The 18987-nt window shown below is 36.0% G+C and overlaps 1 protein-coding gene and 1 pseudogene across 3 annotated transcripts in view; one reads left to right on the forward strand and one right to left on the reverse strand.

The window, feature by feature from the left end:
- The window catches only part of LOC149213126 (uncharacterized), a 232325-nt gene that overhangs the window by 151461 nt on the left and 61877 nt on the right, over nt 1–18987 (forward strand). The window contains exon 2 of one of the 3 annotated variants that reach the window (XM_089390716.1): nt 8333–8620. The exons of 1 other annotated variant lie outside the window; for it this stretch is intronic. The gene's annotated coding sequence lies outside the window, so the exon portion shown is untranslated. Of the gene's footprint in view, nt 1–8332; nt 8621–18987 lie in introns of those variants that run through there. One more of the 3 variants, XM_089390718.1, reaches the window with a different exon arrangement.
- Nucleotides 17629–18987, reverse strand: part of LOC149213127 (polygalacturonate 4-alpha-galacturonosyltransferase-like) — an 83730-nt pseudogene continuing 82371 nt past the window's right edge.

An 18987-nucleotide genomic window follows, 5' to 3' on the forward strand; every position in this document is an offset into this window, starting at 1 on the left:
AATGGATTGGTAGCGTTAACCCCAAATATGGATGGTGTGACAGACCAATGGTGATATGACCAATAAATGGAACAACCCAACCCGACTCGGATGCGGAGAGAAAGTGTCATGTTCAAGAGCGACTTGCTACCAATAAAGTTTCTTCAAGTTTTCTTCCCAATTTTCCCCAGTCATTGCTGACCAGTACCTCTTTATTTTTGTCAAGCTTGAGGAGGATAACATATGCTTGTTCTATAATTCGCCCTTCGGGCAAACCCGTCACTATATTTTAACGAGCCTGGCGACAGTGAAACTCATTCTCGTCCATTCAGACGATTTTGTCACTATTCGGTTTTAATGAGTTTAACGAAAAAGATAACTCGGTCCTTTTCAATTTCAGAGAGTCTAAAAGGGATGGAAAGGAAACTCCAAAGATTCCTTTTCGTCATAAAATCCCTTAAGTCCGAAAAAGCGTAAAATAATACGAAAGGGATGAATTTTCGATAGTTTTAACGAGCCGAACAAGATAAGCGCTCGATATTTTTGTGTAATGATCCCTCAAGTCCAAAAAGATTAAAATCTAGAGGAGGGATACCACTTCCAATGACTTTAAGGAGTCGGAGAGGCTAATCTCTCGGCAATCTTTTCATATTTCACGAGTCAGTTGAAAAGAGCTTAAAGGAGACTCATTTTTCAAGGAATGAGTGATGATTTCGGGTAGCAGCTGATTCCAGGTAAGGTTTGGAATTTTCCAATCACGACAGTGTCACAAGGATGGCTAATAGAATCACTCTTTGCAGATGTTCCTCGAAAGGGTAAACAATCAAATGGAGGTGAATGATCGGCTAAAAACAGAGTGGAGGTGATGATGAGAACACGACCAAGGCTTAAAAGTTGATGATAAGGCATTCACAATGGTTATTTATCAGTTCATTTTTTAATGAGCTTAAACTCTGGGGTAAACATTTGCTCATTGCTTATGTTTATTTTTTAACGAGCTTGAATTCCGTGTTAAAACTGCTCGTGGCGGGTTTATTTTTAAATGAGCTTGAACCCTGTGGTAACACTGCTCGCCAGTCGTATAATAAGGATGTCTCATCTAAGATGCCATTTTTTATGGGGCTTGCACCTTTTTTAAGCTTTGCCCCGGATCCTTTCTTTATGCAAGCTAGGAAACGACCAACCTTACGGGTTTAAAGGGTTAGAGGACCTACAAATTTAAAAAATAAATGGTCACTCTTCGCTTGCATGTGGAAAGGTTTGCATGCCCCCAGGTATAGCGAAAAATTCCCAGGTTATCATGAAAGCTCCCCATCCACGTTGCAGACAGAATGCTTCCTTGGCGATGTCTATCGAAATAGACAAAGGTGAGTGGCATAGACGCCTCCACTCACATAATTTTAACGAAGGTATCTTATTCTAGTCTAATCCCATTTTCCTATGAGGACGGGTGTGTCAGAGTAGTCATATATCCTCCGCGGAAACCTACTCGATACCCAAGATTTTCCTGTCGAAACAGACTAGGGTGCATGCCCCCTGGGTTTCCGTCACATCCTCCTGAATCACTCGCACTCATCAGGTGGACGGACTGGAGATTGATGAGACATTCCTTGCGTGAAAAGACCATTTAGGGATGGCATTTGACTATTTGTGATGTGTGAACCGAGGAATGATAGTTGGTCTACCAGCTTTACCATTCTGCCTTCGTGCGGAAAACACATTACTCTAAAGAGTGAGGAGACGACGGCTCCCATGCAATAAATATAGTCACGTCCAAGGAGTAGATTATACTCTAGGGGTCCTTGGACTAACATAACGTTAATGTGAATGGTTTTCCTTCTCAAAGTAATGGGCACATTGGGAAGGATCCCTAACGGTTCACTAGTTCCATTGTCAAAGCCTGTCAGATTTCTCATTTCAGGCAAAAGCGATGGTGAACCAAGCGCTTTCCAAGCAGTCGAGGAAATGATACTCACAAAAGCCCCTTCATCTATGATGGTACTAGCCATGACCATTCTATAAGCTTGTACAATGATTCGGAATGGTACACTAGCTGGTAAATGGGGTCTGCCTAGTAGATTCCATTCGAAGGAAATGACTAGGTTGCTTGGAGCTGGGACTGAATAGACGGCCGGATATGACTCTGATGAACTTCCTTCCTGCGATAAAGGAATGGGTAGACTACCCCCAAGTTCATCGGAGTCTGTGTTTACGAAAAGAATTTGAACGGTGTCACTCTCTTTCTCTTCAGTGAGGGTATCATTCAAAGATGAACATTCTGAAGGCAAGACTAGGTCAACTGCCGCCTCGACCTTTTAACTTTTGTCTGGTATGGATTCAGAGGGTTCACTTTGAATGATAGACGTTTCGGCCAACCACAATGGCAGGCCAGTCAGATTTTCAACCAGTGGGGGACTTGGCAAGAGTTTTTTATATCCAGGAGGGAGTCGTAGCGGTGAAACAGGATGGTCATCCAAAACTCTTTTAGCTTCGTCAAGGAAGGGATGACGGTGGATGGCATGATCACCTTCACACAATTTACAAGGAAATTTGTGATTCCTTTTCTGTCCAGGTACTTCACTTTCATTGGTTGATGGTTTGCTTTCAACATGATCATCAGAGGTTGACGACACTGATTTTACAAACGAGGAGACCAGTCCCTTAAGATCCGAGGGATGCAGGGACAATCTCAGTGATAGTGGTCTCCATTGCAAATGACACATAGAGATTTAGGTTTAGACGGTGCGGTGTGAGGATTTTCACTAGACGATGCCTGGTTTCCCCCTTTCGCTTTTGGTTCTTTCTTCTTCTTTTCTTTTTTCTCTTTCTGCTTCTTCCTCTTCTCAGTTACTTGATCTTTAACTTTGCCAGCTTTATCAAGTGAAGAGGAAGGAGGAGAGGGAGAAACAGATGAAGTAGAAGGTTGGGGGGAAACTCTAGTATCATCTAGTTGCTGACTTGACTGTTTAGGAATTACGGTATTCTGAATGACAGAGGTAGAGAAGAGCCATATGAACAAACCAATCGTCAATCCTAGAAGTGACAATGTGGCCATATGGGGTGCACCAACATCTCCCCAAGAGGAGAAAGGACTAGGATTTCCTGGGTAGACTCCATTTTTCTCAACCTAAAGACCAACGAGGGAACTTGTGGTGTTATTCTGCTTAAAATAAATTTTAGATGCTTTGACACAACTTGTTTTTTCAATTTTAAAGAGTCGAGAAAAAAAAAAGATGACTCTAGTCGCCTTCGATTTTTAATGAGCCTGAAGTGACAAGTGCTCAGATGGACCTTTTCTTTTAAGGAGTCTGAAAAGGAGCAAAATAGACTTCTCTGGAAATCTAGGCAGAGGGGATTACCAAACCAATCGCAAAACTACAGAATACTTTTTATGGTACGACAGTCAATCTTCCCGAATGCTGTGTTCAGTGCATTGCGATCGATAGGGCAGCAGCCACGGCTTCCTAAGGATAAAGGATGTAGCCTATTGTGGTCCCCCAATATATACTCGACGATACATGGGAACACAAGTCTATACTGGCACTTGCCGTCTCATAGTGGAGGAATCACCCAACCAATAATGAAAACAACAGTTACCAGGTTTTATGACGCCGGAATAGGTCTCTAGCCTAGACTTCTAGATGTTGTGCGTTAGGTTCCAAAGCATTTTTAGATTCATTAAATTTATTTTATAGTTGATCTTGTTTAAAAATTTGCCTTTCAGGTTCACCGCGTGATGTGTATACAATTCCTAAAATGCAGTCTAAGATGATAAACAACTGTTTAATCTTCTTTTGGCAATGAAAATCCTAGCTACTAAGGAAAGAAAATTGAGAGTCTTTCAACAAAGAGCACAGAGCACACACTAAATGCACTGTCCTAAATCAAACCAAGCAGTCTAAATGCAAATGCACATGCATGTATCTGTTTTCAGCCTTCTTAAGGTATGAATGACGATAAGAAAGCTATGTGCAAATCTAAATTATTTTCAAAGCGACAATACTTAACAAATTTCTTTTCAAAATGAAGTGAAGATAAGGGCGACACTTTGCGATTTCGAAATGAAATTTTTTTTCGACACTTTAAAAACTACTAATTCAAATCATATACAAGAGTAACAGTATAATCGACTATCAAGAACAATGGGATTCTCTTCTATAACTGAAAACGAAACTTATGACACTTTCAGATTAAGAAACGACAGTTCGACTATGCTACTTCTTTGTAAAAGAGAACTGAAAATGGCGCACAATACATAAAAACACTTACAGTTCTTTGCACAATAGAGGTGGAATGATGGAAGAGAAGGGGGTTTTCACAGAGATATACTGACCACAGACAGCAAAACTCCTGAATAGAACTGAAAATAGTGAAAAAAAAACCAAAGTCTGAAGGTAAAGTTAACCTTCCCTGACCATCGCACCTGTCACACAGGGAAATCAGTATGCAGCGCACCTACTACACACAGGAAGTGCGATGCATATAGACTGCCTTGAAGGGAGGGTGTGATGGTACCAGTGCGAGACTTTTAACCAGTTTTCGCTCACAATTTGCAATTCAGTTCAGGGATTTGGCCGAGTAAGTGATGTTTAGTAAATGTAAATCACAAGGGTTGATCTAAGGAGGTTACTAGAGCCACCACTTAGGACAATTAGAAAATTTGCAGATCAATTGTTTAATTCATAAACAAAACCCGGAGATGGAGTGAAGCAACATTGATCTACTTTGTATTTGTATAACAAATGCAGTTCAAAGGCTAGCTGGCTTGACTTCAGGCTCCATCTGTAAGTTTATAAAACAAACAAAGATAGGCTAACAAACAATCTATTCGCTCCCCAGTGGAGTCGCCATTTTTTTACCGGGAATAGTGTCAACTCAGAGCTGCTATTCCCACTAAGACTGGTAGTTATCTTAGAAACAAAAAAGTAAAGTCTACTTTTGCTTTCCTTTATGAAAATAGATAAGAGTGGAACAAAGGACACCAACATTAGTCTTGCGCTTGGTTCCCTTATTTGATTCCTCTCCTTCTTGATAGATCTTTGCTACTTCTTCTTTGTCTGTCCAGCTTCAAAGAGCACCTGTGGAATCAAAGCAACATACTACTATTGAAGAACAGAGATCTATATTCATAAATAACACAGGGATAGATATGTGTTAACCATACAAATGCATATAGAATCAGACATACAAGAATATGGAGGAAAACTTGAATAGATTTATTAATATCAAGAAAAGCAAGAGGATTACAACCATATGTTCTGACCCAGCATCATCCTCCAGCAAGAAATCCCTTCTTCACCTCAAGTAAAGCTTAGATCACCCAACACTATGAAGTTACATGAAAAAACCAACAGCATTTCTCTACAAGATACAAAATTCCACCCTCTGGATCTCTGTGATGAGGGATCCATATATAGATGATTGTAGGGGGGTGAGTCATCTTCTGGGGTTTTGATTAGTGTCCTCTCTCTCATAGTTCTTAATTCCACTTGGAGACTGATGATCTCTTACTCATCGCTGGTCGAAAACAGAGAGGCAAGTGTCAGAGAGGAAGCTTCTGGAAGATAACATGATCTTCCACCTTGCAAATTTTCCCTGCCATTTGTCCATTCCGACCATCACACCCTACAGAGGGGCCATTCAGTATGCATCACACCTTTTACACTAGGAAGGTGATATGCATCACACCCTCTGCACTGGGAATTCAGTATGGTCCAGTTTTGACCATTTCTGAGCAGTTTTTAGTGGAGAACTTCAGGGAGATGATGTAATCAGCTGACCTTGTTCCTTTAGGCAGTGAAGCAACACTTTTAGGGACTTAGGAGCCCTCATTTTATCGACATTTATGATTGGGGTTGCAGTGCCCAAAAATGTCTATAAGACATAGTTATAGTTAGTCAAAGAGTTAATAAAGCTCGTATTAATAATTGTAAGTCGTTAACCTACATTTAAGAAAGGAACCATAGTTACTTGCAAACGGGCCATGGTATTAGATAGATGGTATTGAGAGAACCATGGTAATGACCCATGGTATTGTATTTATGAATCCTATATAAAGGATAGAGACTCCCCATTGAGATATATCGAGTCTTATTTTGTAATTGAGCTCTGCTATGTTGGAGGTTGCCCCCTCAAAGAGGCAAGTGAACACTGCTTTCATCTCTTAATAATAAAATACTTGTTGTTTTTCTCATTTTGTTCTATGTTCTGGGTTGTATTTCTTTGCATATTTGGTATTCTGGAATTTCTCATAAGTCAAGAGCATAACAATTTATGAGTGGTACATGGAGGCTTTTCCAATGGTTTTTAAAACTACCATTCTCCTTCAACATACCATGTGTGGTTCAACAAGTGCAAGGTTATGTTATGATTGTGACACCTTGTTAATCTTTGAAATATCTTGCAACATTTTCTTTGCAAAGTATAAATGAATTTGATCATCCATCCCATCACATTTGTCTTTCTATAATCCTTGGATTTACTTCCAACATGTGAATAGATTTTATTGAGACTTGTATATTGAAGATGCCAACTATTGACATGATTTTAATGGTGTCTTGTGCTAATAATTACAAATCATAGATAAGCTTACATAACACAATGCCTTAATTTGTGGATGAGATCATCAAGGCTAGCTTTATTCATGAAATTTTAAAAATGACTACAACACTTACAATCTCAAACTCCTTCCTAAAAAACAAAATCGTAGGGGTCAAAGGAAAGGCTTTATGAAACCTCTTTTCAACTTGAAACAAAATATAAGGAGGCAGGCCATAGGTTCTCCACCACCCCAACTTAAGTTCAAATGAATGGTTTATAAAGTAGTATGAGAGATTCATCACAACTGATTTGAGAGGTAAATCCTCCAATTTTGAACTCAATTATTTTTCCTTAAAGATATCTTCAATAACCACCGAATATCTATAATAGTAATCTTATTATGAATCCAACTAATATTATTACATGAAAGCACTTGATACTAGATAAAACTATATACATTTTTAATAATATTAACCACAAAAATACATTTCTAAGAAAATAATGAATCGAGTGATTCTATTGAAATAAATTCTCAAAAAGTAAAAAAAAAAAAAAACATTTATTAACAAGACTACCAAAACCTATCTTACATAAACAAACTTATTATTATCTTACATAAAAAAAACCTCATTATTAATAATAATTAAAAAATATACCACATATATATTTCTTTGGGAGTATAGAGCTACATGTGATACCTAAATTCAATGCAAGATTACCTTATTATTAATAATAATTAAAAAGTATACCACATAGACAAGATTTTCATATAACCACACTAGATTTTCCTTCCAAGTATAAAGTGACATGTGATACCTAAATTCACATGGTAAAAGTCCACCAAAAAAAGGGTTGCTTGCAAGATTATGCTAAAGGGTCAGGGAATCCCATGATAAAAGTAAAAGTTTTTGAACAGTCACAAATACTAAAGAAATCACATTTATGATTAAACACTTCAATCTCAAAAAGAATAACTCGTCTGCCCAACAGGGTGTCCACAATATGTCATCCTCTTGACGCTGGTCTTTGCATGATTGATGATGTCATTCATGTAAATTTAATACATGAAAAATTCAAAACTTTACCCTGGTTGGGAGTGTAGATGGTTTTCAAATCTGAGTTTGGAGTTCGCCTACTTCTATATAAGGCAGGCTATGCAATTGTATTTCTCACCTCTTGCTTACGGAATTTGCCCTACTCCAGTTCTAGGTATGGTTGTATATTTCTAATCTGTGAGATATCATTGATTTGCTCATATTCTATGTCCACGTTAAGCATTGATTCACAGTAACTTATCAATGTCCACATTATGTATTGTTGAACTGAAGCCGTTTTTTGCAGAAGTGGGAATCTTGTTGCCTTCGAAGGGCATAACCCAACAACATGAACAATTTGCCACAAGCTGGGCATAATTTCATTGGCCCCAACTTCCATCTTCGGCGACAACAGCAGCAACAACAACGACACCAACAACAAGATCGATGGCAATAGCAGCAATAGTAGCAAGATCAATGACAATCCCATCGTCGGCAACAATAACAACACCCAGAGCAACAACACCATGAACAACAAAAACAAAGGTGGCGGCAACCACAACCCGATAAATTTGTACAGCAACTTATGACACCAAGTAAGGGCAAATTAACTAGACCAACTTATACTAAGTGGCTTTTGTTTTTCTCTGAAATTTATACTTCACTTTTGCTTCACTACTGCACTATATGCACAAATATGTTATCGTTAATAATTTTGGCATTAAATATGTCATGAATTTCTTTTCCTTAGGGTTAATTACATTGTCATTGCATGGCAGGTATGGGAAAGAATAAATGCAGTTGAAGATTATCTGTTTATCTAAGACTGACTATGTGTTGATATATAGTTAGTTTAGAGCCAAATAGTCTACTTATAAGGCATTCCCATATCAATTCAAGGTTTTGGTTAAGTACATTATTATTGCATGCCAGGTATGGGAAAGAATAAATGCAGTCGAAGATTATCTGTTTATCTAAGACTAACTATGTGTTGATATATAGTTAGTTTAGAGCCAAATACTCTATTTACTTATAAATAGAAGAAGATGGACGCTAGTATATTGTAATTCTGATTTATGTATGAGCAAAACCTACCTGCGTGGTTACTTTGTTTTAATGATTTTATGGTCAGGTCGTGATATCTCCTAATAAGTAGTTAATTGAATAATTAATTAAATAAACAAATTAAATAAAAAATTATCAATCAAAATTAAATTTAATGTATATATTCATTTAAATGTATCTAATTAAATTTAAGTGTACCTATTGTTACATATTTATAGATATTTATGTGATATCTTGCTTCATATTTCTTCAATGCAGTACATGCAGTTAAATATTTCTTCAGTGTAGTATATGCACAAATATGTCATGGTTCATGATTTCACTTTCTTTTTGGTCTACACAAAGGCGTTATTGATTTCTTTTCTTTTGGTTTTGGTTAAGTACATTATTATTGCATGGCAGGTATGAGAAAGAATAAATGCAGTGCAAGATTATCAGTTTATCTAGGACTGACTATGTGTTGATATACAGTTAGTTTACACTACTACATAAAGGAGGGTTTTAAGACAATATTTGAGACAATTTTTGGGTAAATTGTCTTAACTTAAGACAAAAAAATTGTGTATTGTCTTAAATATTGTCTTTAAGCGGGTGTCTCAAAAATTATTGTCTTAAAGATTATTGTCTTAAAAAATAGTGTCTTAAATATTATTGCCTTAAAAAATATTGTCTTAAAGTATATTGTTTTAAAGATTATTGTCTTAAAAAATATTGTCTCTATAAAGGGAGTATATAACACAACCATTATTGTCTCTTAGGAGACAATTTCATTTTTGTCTCACTGGAGACAATTTCATTTTTGTCTCTCTAAAGACAACACTTGGATTAGAGACAATATGTCTTTAATACTAGCTATTGTCTCTCTAGAGACGATAAAAAATTTATTTAAAGATCACTTTTGTCTCTTTAGAGACAATATAAAACAATGAATCCAAAAATATCTCACCATTGAAATAAATCGATATAAAAAATATTTAATTAAAAATGAACTACAAAATCATTGATTAATTCATGTTACCTCCTAAAGCAGACGCTCTTCCATTGAGCTAGCACACTTTAAAAAATTATGTGAAGAGTTATGCCAATCCTTAAAATTACATTTATAATCATTGATTTTAAATTAAAGAAAAAAGTTAAAAGATAAAAATTAAAAACTACGAACAAACCCAAACACCAAACCAAGTGAAGAGTTATGGAAATCCTTAAAATTACATTTATAGTCATTGATTTTAAATTAAAGAAAAAAGATAAAAATTAAAAACTACGAACAAACCCAAACAGGTTGTGGAAGCTTTGAAATTTGTGACCAAGGCACTGGTGTCTTTGCACACCCTTTTGTTTATGCACAGGGATCTCAGGTGGGATAACATGATGAAGAACATTGAATTAGATGAGTGGTTTATAATAGATTTTGAGGATGCCATTGGTGCACCTCAGATTTACCCTCATAATCTTAGTGGCTTGAACCATGCTCCTGAGATGTCTAGGGGTGTTCATGGGGTTAAAGTTGATGTGTGGAGTACTGGACACCTTATCAGGACAAGTGGGTTGAATGTGTCTGAGCTGTTGAGGAATTTACAGAATAGATGCTTGGAACAAGACCCAAATCAGAGGCCTTCTGCTGCAAATTGCTATCATCACCTTCTTCAGTTGCAGTCTTCCCTGCCTAATTACTGAGATTAGACATTGCCAACCATGGTCAATTCTTAGTCCTATGTATCCCATTATTACTATTCATAGGATCCAGAATCACATGATTATTGAATGTTGTATTATCATAAAATTTGATATATCTAACAAAGAACTTGTCTCAGATTGTACACAAGGAAGACACCCCTTCCTAGAATGCCATTAGTTCACAATGGTGATCTCATGTAAATAGGCTGCAATGTTCATAACATTAAGCTACGTATCATAGCCTTGACACTCAATTCTAATGGAAATAAGCATATTTCCATGTTGTTCCCTGATAGGGGGGTTTTTAAAAATGGGTGTTCTGATTTGTAGCTCTGATATAATTCGATTTTTAATTCGATGAACTGCATGCTTATTATGTTAAAATAGAAACGATGTGTTTCATAGTTTGGTGTATGCCACGCTAGAGAAATTGAAACAATAGCTCTCTCCCTTTCTTTCATTCAAATAAATTATATATAAAGAAAGTTGTATTTTTTATGGTTTACAGTGAAGGGCAGATGATATTTAATGTTGAGCGTATCAAATAGTATTGAATGTTAAAGGCCCTGTAGTGAAAGGAAAAGCACTAAGAAGGGCAGATGATATTTAATGCTCAATGTTTCAAGCGGTAATGAATGTTAAAGACCTTGTAGTGAAAGGCAAATCACAAAAAATAATTCAGGACTCAATTGCCCATAATACCCAAGTGCAATTTACCCATGTAGAAGGCTACACACAGTTGGACATCATATAATAACTAAAAAAAATAATAACCTGAATGAATTGAATACAAACATCCCATGTAAGACTAGTGATAGAACAACCTAGAGTGCACCAGGACATTTTCAATTCATTTGGAGACTGATTTCTACAGTCTCATGAAAGAAAAAAAGTTTTGCAGTTGGCCCCCATTTCTAACATTCAACATAACTGGAGATGAATAGCCAAAAGAGAGCAACTCAATGCACCCTTTAAAAATTTCACTTTGTTTTCCATTTTTCTCCATTATATCATATAGACATGTTATGCTCAATTGAAAAAATGATTCATCACCACCACCACAGCAAAATCTCACTGTTTCAATCCACTCCAAACTTATTTCATCAACTACATAGGTTTACACACATATGCATCTTATGATAGAAGAGAAAAAGGCTCTGCTAGGTACTAGAAACTTTAGATTCAATCTCAGAGAGAAAAAGTAGAAGGAAAACAAAAGTGATACAATGAATCTGGTTCTTCCTCAATTGAATGAAACTATGAAATTACAAATATGTAATGTAGGAATACTCTAATTCTCATCCAGAATCCAACTTAAACTCTATCCACTAATTCCTCCAAGAAAACTTTCCAGCAACTAATAAAAAGATGAATGTAAGAATAAGCCAACTGTCAAAAACCATATTGGTAAGGTAGGTCTACCCTTCCCTAAGGGCAGGTGCTGAATAGAATTGTGAGCTTTTTCCATTAAGTCCAGCAACCTTGTTAGATCCTTTGGGGGCAGTGACTAGGGCGAGAGTACTCCAGGTGACCAAGCCACTATGACCTTATCATAAATGTGTAGACTGTAATTGATACCAAAATGGATTTAGGAGTGTGACATACTACATTGAGAGAGCCTCAGGTGACCAGGTCATTATGAACCCAATCGTAAACATGCAGACTGTAACTGATCAATAATTGTCGCATAAAATATTACATTTGTTGAACCCAGAGCTTTACCAACTCACGCCAAACAATAGATGGATATGGCAAAAAAACTGAAATAACTAATTTGAGGATGTTCTAGTTTAAATTTTTCCTTGAAATAATTTGATCGATAATATTGGAAAAACAATATATGTAAAGCAATCAAAATGTCCATATCCAAAAGACTGAAAGAATATGAAGATGAAGTGTGGGTTTACTGAAAAACTGCTCTTTTCCTCAAACCTACTCTTAAGGGCTGTAACAAATCATTCTCAAGCAGCCCACGGACAAGCAAAAATTCAATCAATCCACAGATGCACCAATAAATAAAAAAAATAAGACATAGAGAAAGGAATGGGCAATTTTTTTAAAAAAAGATAAGAAAAAAACCAATTTAAAAATAAATAAATAAAATAAAATAACCCCAAAAAGTAGTTTTTAGAGTGCATGAGAACTTACCCTCTCAAGCTCATCCTGGATTTCTTGCAACTTTTCAATGGAGAGAACAAGCTCACCGTCTATGTACTCTTCCTCTTCCCCTTTTGATCTCCTGGACTTGTCCATCCTGCTCAGTCCTTCTAACCCAAAAGTCCTAAAAATCCAACAGAGTCGAAGGCGCAGGCAGAGTGGCAAAGAGGGAATGGTCCTAGCATTCATTATTACCTCCAAAAACGTTGCACGCTCCATCTTGCCATCCTCAATGAAGAAAACTTCCAAAGCTTAAAATTTAGATCCTATCATTCATTATTACATCCAAAAATGTTGCACGCTCCATCCTGCCATCCTCGGTGAAGAAAAATTCAAATGAAATATTATCATTAAAATACCAAACAAGTTGTTGATTATTTTTTACTTCCACCTACAAAAGAGCATTTGCCAGTCCAGGAGATATGTTTTGAAATAGTACCATTGGTAGCAGTGTGTGTGTTGAGCTACCAGGCTACAATGGTGGCACCTAATTTACCGGGAACAAAACTTAGGAAAAGGACTCAAAATAGATGTGCATTTACATCCTATTAAACTATCAATATTTACAGTAAATAGAACTAATAACTCAACTATTTTCATATTTTGTGAACTGTACCTGTAGAGGTCCAGCAACTGCAAGACCAAAAGAGTTATTCCAAAGCTTCAAGCTGTAAAAATTTTTACCATCATGCCATATAAGTTTCCCATTGATCTGAAGGGCTTGACATATTGATGTTGCAAGTAAAACATGCAATGGAGGCCTGCACAAAGCATTAACCAAATATCACAAGTTGCTTTAATCAGGTTGACGCTTATCATAGTAAATACAATTCACATCTAACAACAATAAAGCCAATTTTTTCCATTTGTTATTTACAAAATGAAATGGAATTGACTATCTAATACCCACCCAGAGCCTACTGCTCACTAATCTCTAGGGAGAAGTGCATTGCCTAAACCTATCAAATAACCAAGAAGATCTAGGACAAGAGGTGGAGTTGTTGCTATGGGTACTGCTTTTGATTGAACATTGGGACATTTGGTAGGTGAAACATTGATTTCTGTCTCAGTGACTGATAATTCTTCATATGGAAGGTAACAATTTACTTGCAAGTTTGGAGGTAACAAGGTACAAGGTACATATGGAAAGACATATGGGAGGTAACCTGTACAAGCATAAAAAGTGACTAGAAGAATATATGTGTGCTCAGACTTCTTACCAACATCAAGGAAAGACTTAATTTCAAAAATAAATTCTTTAACGATCTCTGTACCTATTACTTACCACTTCAGATAGAAGTGTTGAGCAGGACAACTGCTGAAAAAACATATCATTATTAGATATACTATAAGAAAACTCTTTGAACTAAGCATAAAATATAATACTTATACTAGAAAAGCCTATACAAATGCAAACATCTCAAACAGTGACAGATGAACTTAAGCCTTTTCATTGAAATAACTTACCACTTCTCTGGTATCCATTTTAGAATCCAAACTAAATCCCAAAACTTAGAAGACTAGCCATTCTTGAACTTCTTTCCTTCTCATTCTCCAGCTCAAAATGGTGAGCCCCATGCTTGTGATCATAGGGCATAATAGAAATGGCATCCAACAATCCAGATGATGCCATCAGCTGCAAATCCTTCTATGCTAAGTATTTATTGTAGCTTTTCTGGAGGATATAGAGCTTGTACCATGCATAAGCATGATACAAATGACTTTCTAATATCTAAAATATCTTTGTTAACTTTGAATAGTAGATTGTCATCATTTGAGGTTTAGGAATATTCTTGACCATACACAAGGCCATGAATATCTTCTATAGAGTGAAAAGCTTCCTACATATCATATGCCATCTGTCATAAGAAATAGTAAAAGGAAAAATTATATTAAAAATAAAAATAATTTAGCTCACAGATTCTATAGTAAGTTCATGAAATTTCATTCAACCCAAAGCTTCCTCTGCAATAGGGTATTCTTCAATAATTAATTCCTACAAGATCAAATTATATCAACCTTCCAATCTAGAAAAATATAATCCTATATCTAATTCAATAGATAACATTTTATATTTCTAGCCCCCATTCGATAGTGATACCTTCTTAAAGTGTGCCAAAAATCTAGTCAACATGACATTATAACTATTTACATCATAGGCAATATGGGTAAACTCCCAACCAAAGATAAATGGTTTCTAGAATATGATCTTTCTACACATTTCCCTCATCCCATTTCACAATGGCAGCCAACAATCCAGATGATGCCATCAGCTACAAATCCTTCTATGCTAAGTATTTATTGTATCTTTTCTGGAGTATATAGAGCTTGTACCATGCATAAGAATTATATAAATGACTTTCTAATATCCAAAATATGTTTGTTAACTTTAAATAGCAAATTGTCATCATTTTAGGTTTAGGAATCTTCTTGACCATACGCAAGGCCATGAATATCTTCTATAGAGTGAAAAGGTTCCTATATATCATATGCCATCCATCATAAGAAATAGTATAAGGCAAAAATATATTAAAAATAAAAAATTTAGCTCACATATACTATAGTAGGTTCATCAAATTTCATTCAACCCAAAGCTTCCTCTGCAATAGGGTATTCTCCAATAATTAATTCCTACAAGCTCAAACTATATCAACCTTCCCATCTAGACAAATATAATCCTATATCTAATTCAATGGATAACATTTTAGATTTCTAGCCCCCATTCGATAATGATACCTTCTTAAAGGTGTGCCAAAAATCTACTCAACATGACATTATAACTATTTACATCATGGGCAATATGGATAAGCTCCCAACCAAAGATAAATGTGTTGTGCCTTTTTCCCATAAGCATTTATTAGCATACCCTTTTTAGTTGAGAGAAGATCCTTTGGATAGTGGGATACAATCTTTAGTTCTTGTGAGGGCATCCAAAAATCACCCTTGGACAATTGACTGCTAGCATCTTTACAACAGTTTTTTCTCATTGACTTGATACTTGTCTCAAGGGAGTTCTCCTTGAGGGTCTTTTGCCCAACACTTTGCCTTAAGGTAAAAGTGTGTATACATTGTTGTATGTAATCTTGATCTTCAATATTATCAATACAAGAAGATACAGATCCACCAGTTGAATATGCAATAAGTGTGAAATTAGATAGCTCAAACTGTTCACACTTTATGTTTTCATCGAAGTTGGCTGATGTTGCATGTTCTTCATCAGAACTTGTCCATACTATTGTATTTTCTTTTTCTATAGTACAACTTTCATCCACACTGCCCCTTGAATGCGATTTCTCCTCATTCATTTCTTCAACCTTATCCTCATTATACATCATACTGGACAATCATCATTCTAGTACAAAACAACCTCTGGATATTATTGGTGAATAATTGTAGTTAATGGGTTCTCATGTAACGATTCCCAATACCAATGGAACAACATATAATTTGAATCACTCAAGTAATGAATCTCAATTTAACAACATTATAATATAATTACATTCTACCATAAATAGACATCAAGAATGCTTTGCCTTGTAGATTTCAGCACCCATGTATTCGATGGATTTATGGGAATGAAGGGAAATTGGAAAGCCAATGATCTCCTACAGTTATGTATGGCCTTGTCTAGTACCTATGGCCTCTTAGACAACCAAGATTGAGCTCAAACTCACCCCAAAAAATGAAAATAATGCTCAGGGGAGAGGGAAACGACTCTAGTAAGTAGAAATCCACCCAAGAATGCTTAAGAACACTCCAGGTAAGGAGAGAGAAATTCTTAACAGTCGTACAAAAACCAAATTAGCAACTCCTTGAGGAAATGCAACATCTCCAGAACCGTGGCAGTTGATCTCTAACTCAACAAGAAAGTGGATTATGAGTAACTCAAAGTTGATGCATTTCATAGAGCATTAATAAATCAAGAGTTTCTAAATGATGCTAATAGAAATTCAATGGAGAGTTATTTATTTCAGCCATGAGCACAAAGATAAGGAGCACATATAATATAACTAAGGAGTAAGAATGATGATAACTCATACACCATAAGTTTATTATATCTTAGGAACATATATTAGATGAGAGCCTAGCACATTGCCTTCATTGTCAAAAGAGAGATGTCCATGTGCAAATTAACCCTCGCTCCATGTGAGACTATTGTAGCATAGCTGCTATGGGAAAATGAAGGAATTGGTCATGGCAGTTAAACACTGAATTGAGCTAGTTTCAGTGTTGTCCAATTAGGGCTATTGCATCTTGTCACAGGCAAAGATTGCAGGACATTTCAACATTACAAAGGCAACAATCTAGGCATAGTCACTCTTTGTTTAGTTAAGTCAAAGCTCATGGAGAATGATATCTAGGTGTTTTAGCCTATATTTGACCTCTTTTGGGTAGCAACCAAGAAAGTAAAAAAGCTCGAAGTCTGTAATCCAACGGGAGAAGAAAAATAGAGGATAAAAAGAAGTCTACAACACTTGAAGAAACCGAAGTCTGTGACTAAGCCGAATCTCAATCTAAAGCTATCTATTTGCAGCAGGATCTGAATATCTGTGGTAAAGAGTCAAGGGTTTGTTGTAGTAGCCGAAGATCAGTAATAGAAGGCAAAGAGTCTGTAATTGGAAGTCAACCTATTATAATAAGAGACTAAACCTGCAATAAGGACAGAAATTCAGAAGCTGCTTCTGACTTTGACTAGGCAGAGACTCAACTATTGACCTTGACTTAAAGAGGAGGGTTGACTTGGAGGGACTCTTTGGTCTTGAGTTGGATATCTCATTTTGAATAAATTCAATAAGAGGAGGATTTTTGGGTTTTCCCTTATTGAGAGGTTTTTCCCTGCGTTAAAATCCTCAATCTTTGTGTCTCGTACTTCTTTGTGTTCTTGGAAGAACAATTTGTGTAATTACTTGATGAAAGAGAAATATTAACTAACAAAGAAAAGAATACTTATATAGGAGTTTACTTCCAACTATGAAGGAATACAATGAGGACATAAAATTTGTAAATATTAAACTAGGCCATTGCACCTCCACAAACCTAACTCATTAAGCCATAAACTAGAAACCTTCTGTGGAACTCCAAAAAAAAATGAATTAGAATGAATTATCAACCAGAATCAAGGGCCTTTACACTTTACATTTGACAATCTATTGCAGTATGAATATTGAGGTCACAACTATTCATTTATATTGCACTGTTGTAAGAAAGGATGATCATATTTTATATATTTTGTCTAGTAAGGCTTGCACTTCATCATTGCCGGCTCTAGCCAAGGTTTCGTGTTCCCATTGTAATGAACAACAGCTGCATTGTCAATATCTGAACAGTCCACACTAGGATTATATCCTAAACCCAGCATATGCCAAGACTTGTCGAAAGGATGGGTCAAGCCATAAAACGTTCAATCCAGGGGGTAGTGTTCCAAGCTTCCACAACACTCTATCCTCATTCTGACATACAATAAAATAAAAACTTAGAAATCAAACAAAGAAAAACCCATTAAGTTTTCTAGCTAATTAGATTAGATTTACTTCAAATACTTTAAAGTAAGCATCGCAGGAATTAACATAAATAAACCACACTACATGCTTACCATGTTCTGCCACTTGTGATATATTCCAGTTATATCTTGTTCCTCCCATTCTTTGAGATCAAATACATTCATCCCATATTCCCAACCACTCAACCATTAACCTTTCAATGAAGATCTACTGACCACAAGGGCATCAAATCTTTCTGCACCACAATATCATCATCCAAGAAAAGGATCTTGTCCATTTTGGGATAAACTTGTGGAAGATAGAAATGAAAATGATTTAGCATGGATAAATATTTTGGATTTATATATTTCAAATTGGAGGAACGTGCTGAGAGTGTAGTCGAGTGATCTGCCTTGAAATAATACTCTTTCATAGTTGCAGATTCAAGTTGGCGAAGCACAGGGGAATAGGAGGAATTGAGCCATTTAAAATCATCAACATTTTCTACGTGTATCATAGCTTTCCCTGGGGGGTTAAGTAAGAACCACATTTTCATGGCCCAAAAATTTAACTTGTCTGTGATGAGATGAAATACATGTTTCTCAGATTCCTACAAACACATGTAAATCACCTACAATGAGATCCAAATATTAAATGTAAAATGTAGCAAAACTATTGGACTTCCAAACTTTAGATTAATTTAAATTAATAACACTTCACCTTAGCATTCATGACAATTGAATTCACAACCATAGATGCAGCCAATACATTGTCAGAAAATAATGTATAGTGATAAAGAGTCGGAACATCCAACTTGTCCTTTTAGGAAATTATCGCTTTTCAAGAGGAAGAAAGTAATAATCTATGGTCAATAACATGGACAAATAGTTCAGGCCCTTGGGAACAGACTTTGTTTCCACCTGACTTAAAAATTTACTTTGCTTTTCCAAGGTCCTTACTTGTCTGCAGAGTGAAGCATGGCTTGCAACTTCTTTGTTACTATCGCATAGCCATAAAATTGTTCTCTAGCCTTGGATAGGACATGACCCATAGCC

The sequence above is a fragment of the Pinus tabuliformis genome, chromosome 1_1 (assembly GCF_031772625.1).
Source record: "Pinus tabuliformis cultivar Carrire ecotype Pingquan chromosome 1_1, CPIR1, whole genome shotgun sequence".
NCBI classification, from domain to species: domain Eukaryota; kingdom Viridiplantae; phylum Streptophyta; class Pinopsida; order Pinales; family Pinaceae; genus Pinus; species Pinus tabuliformis.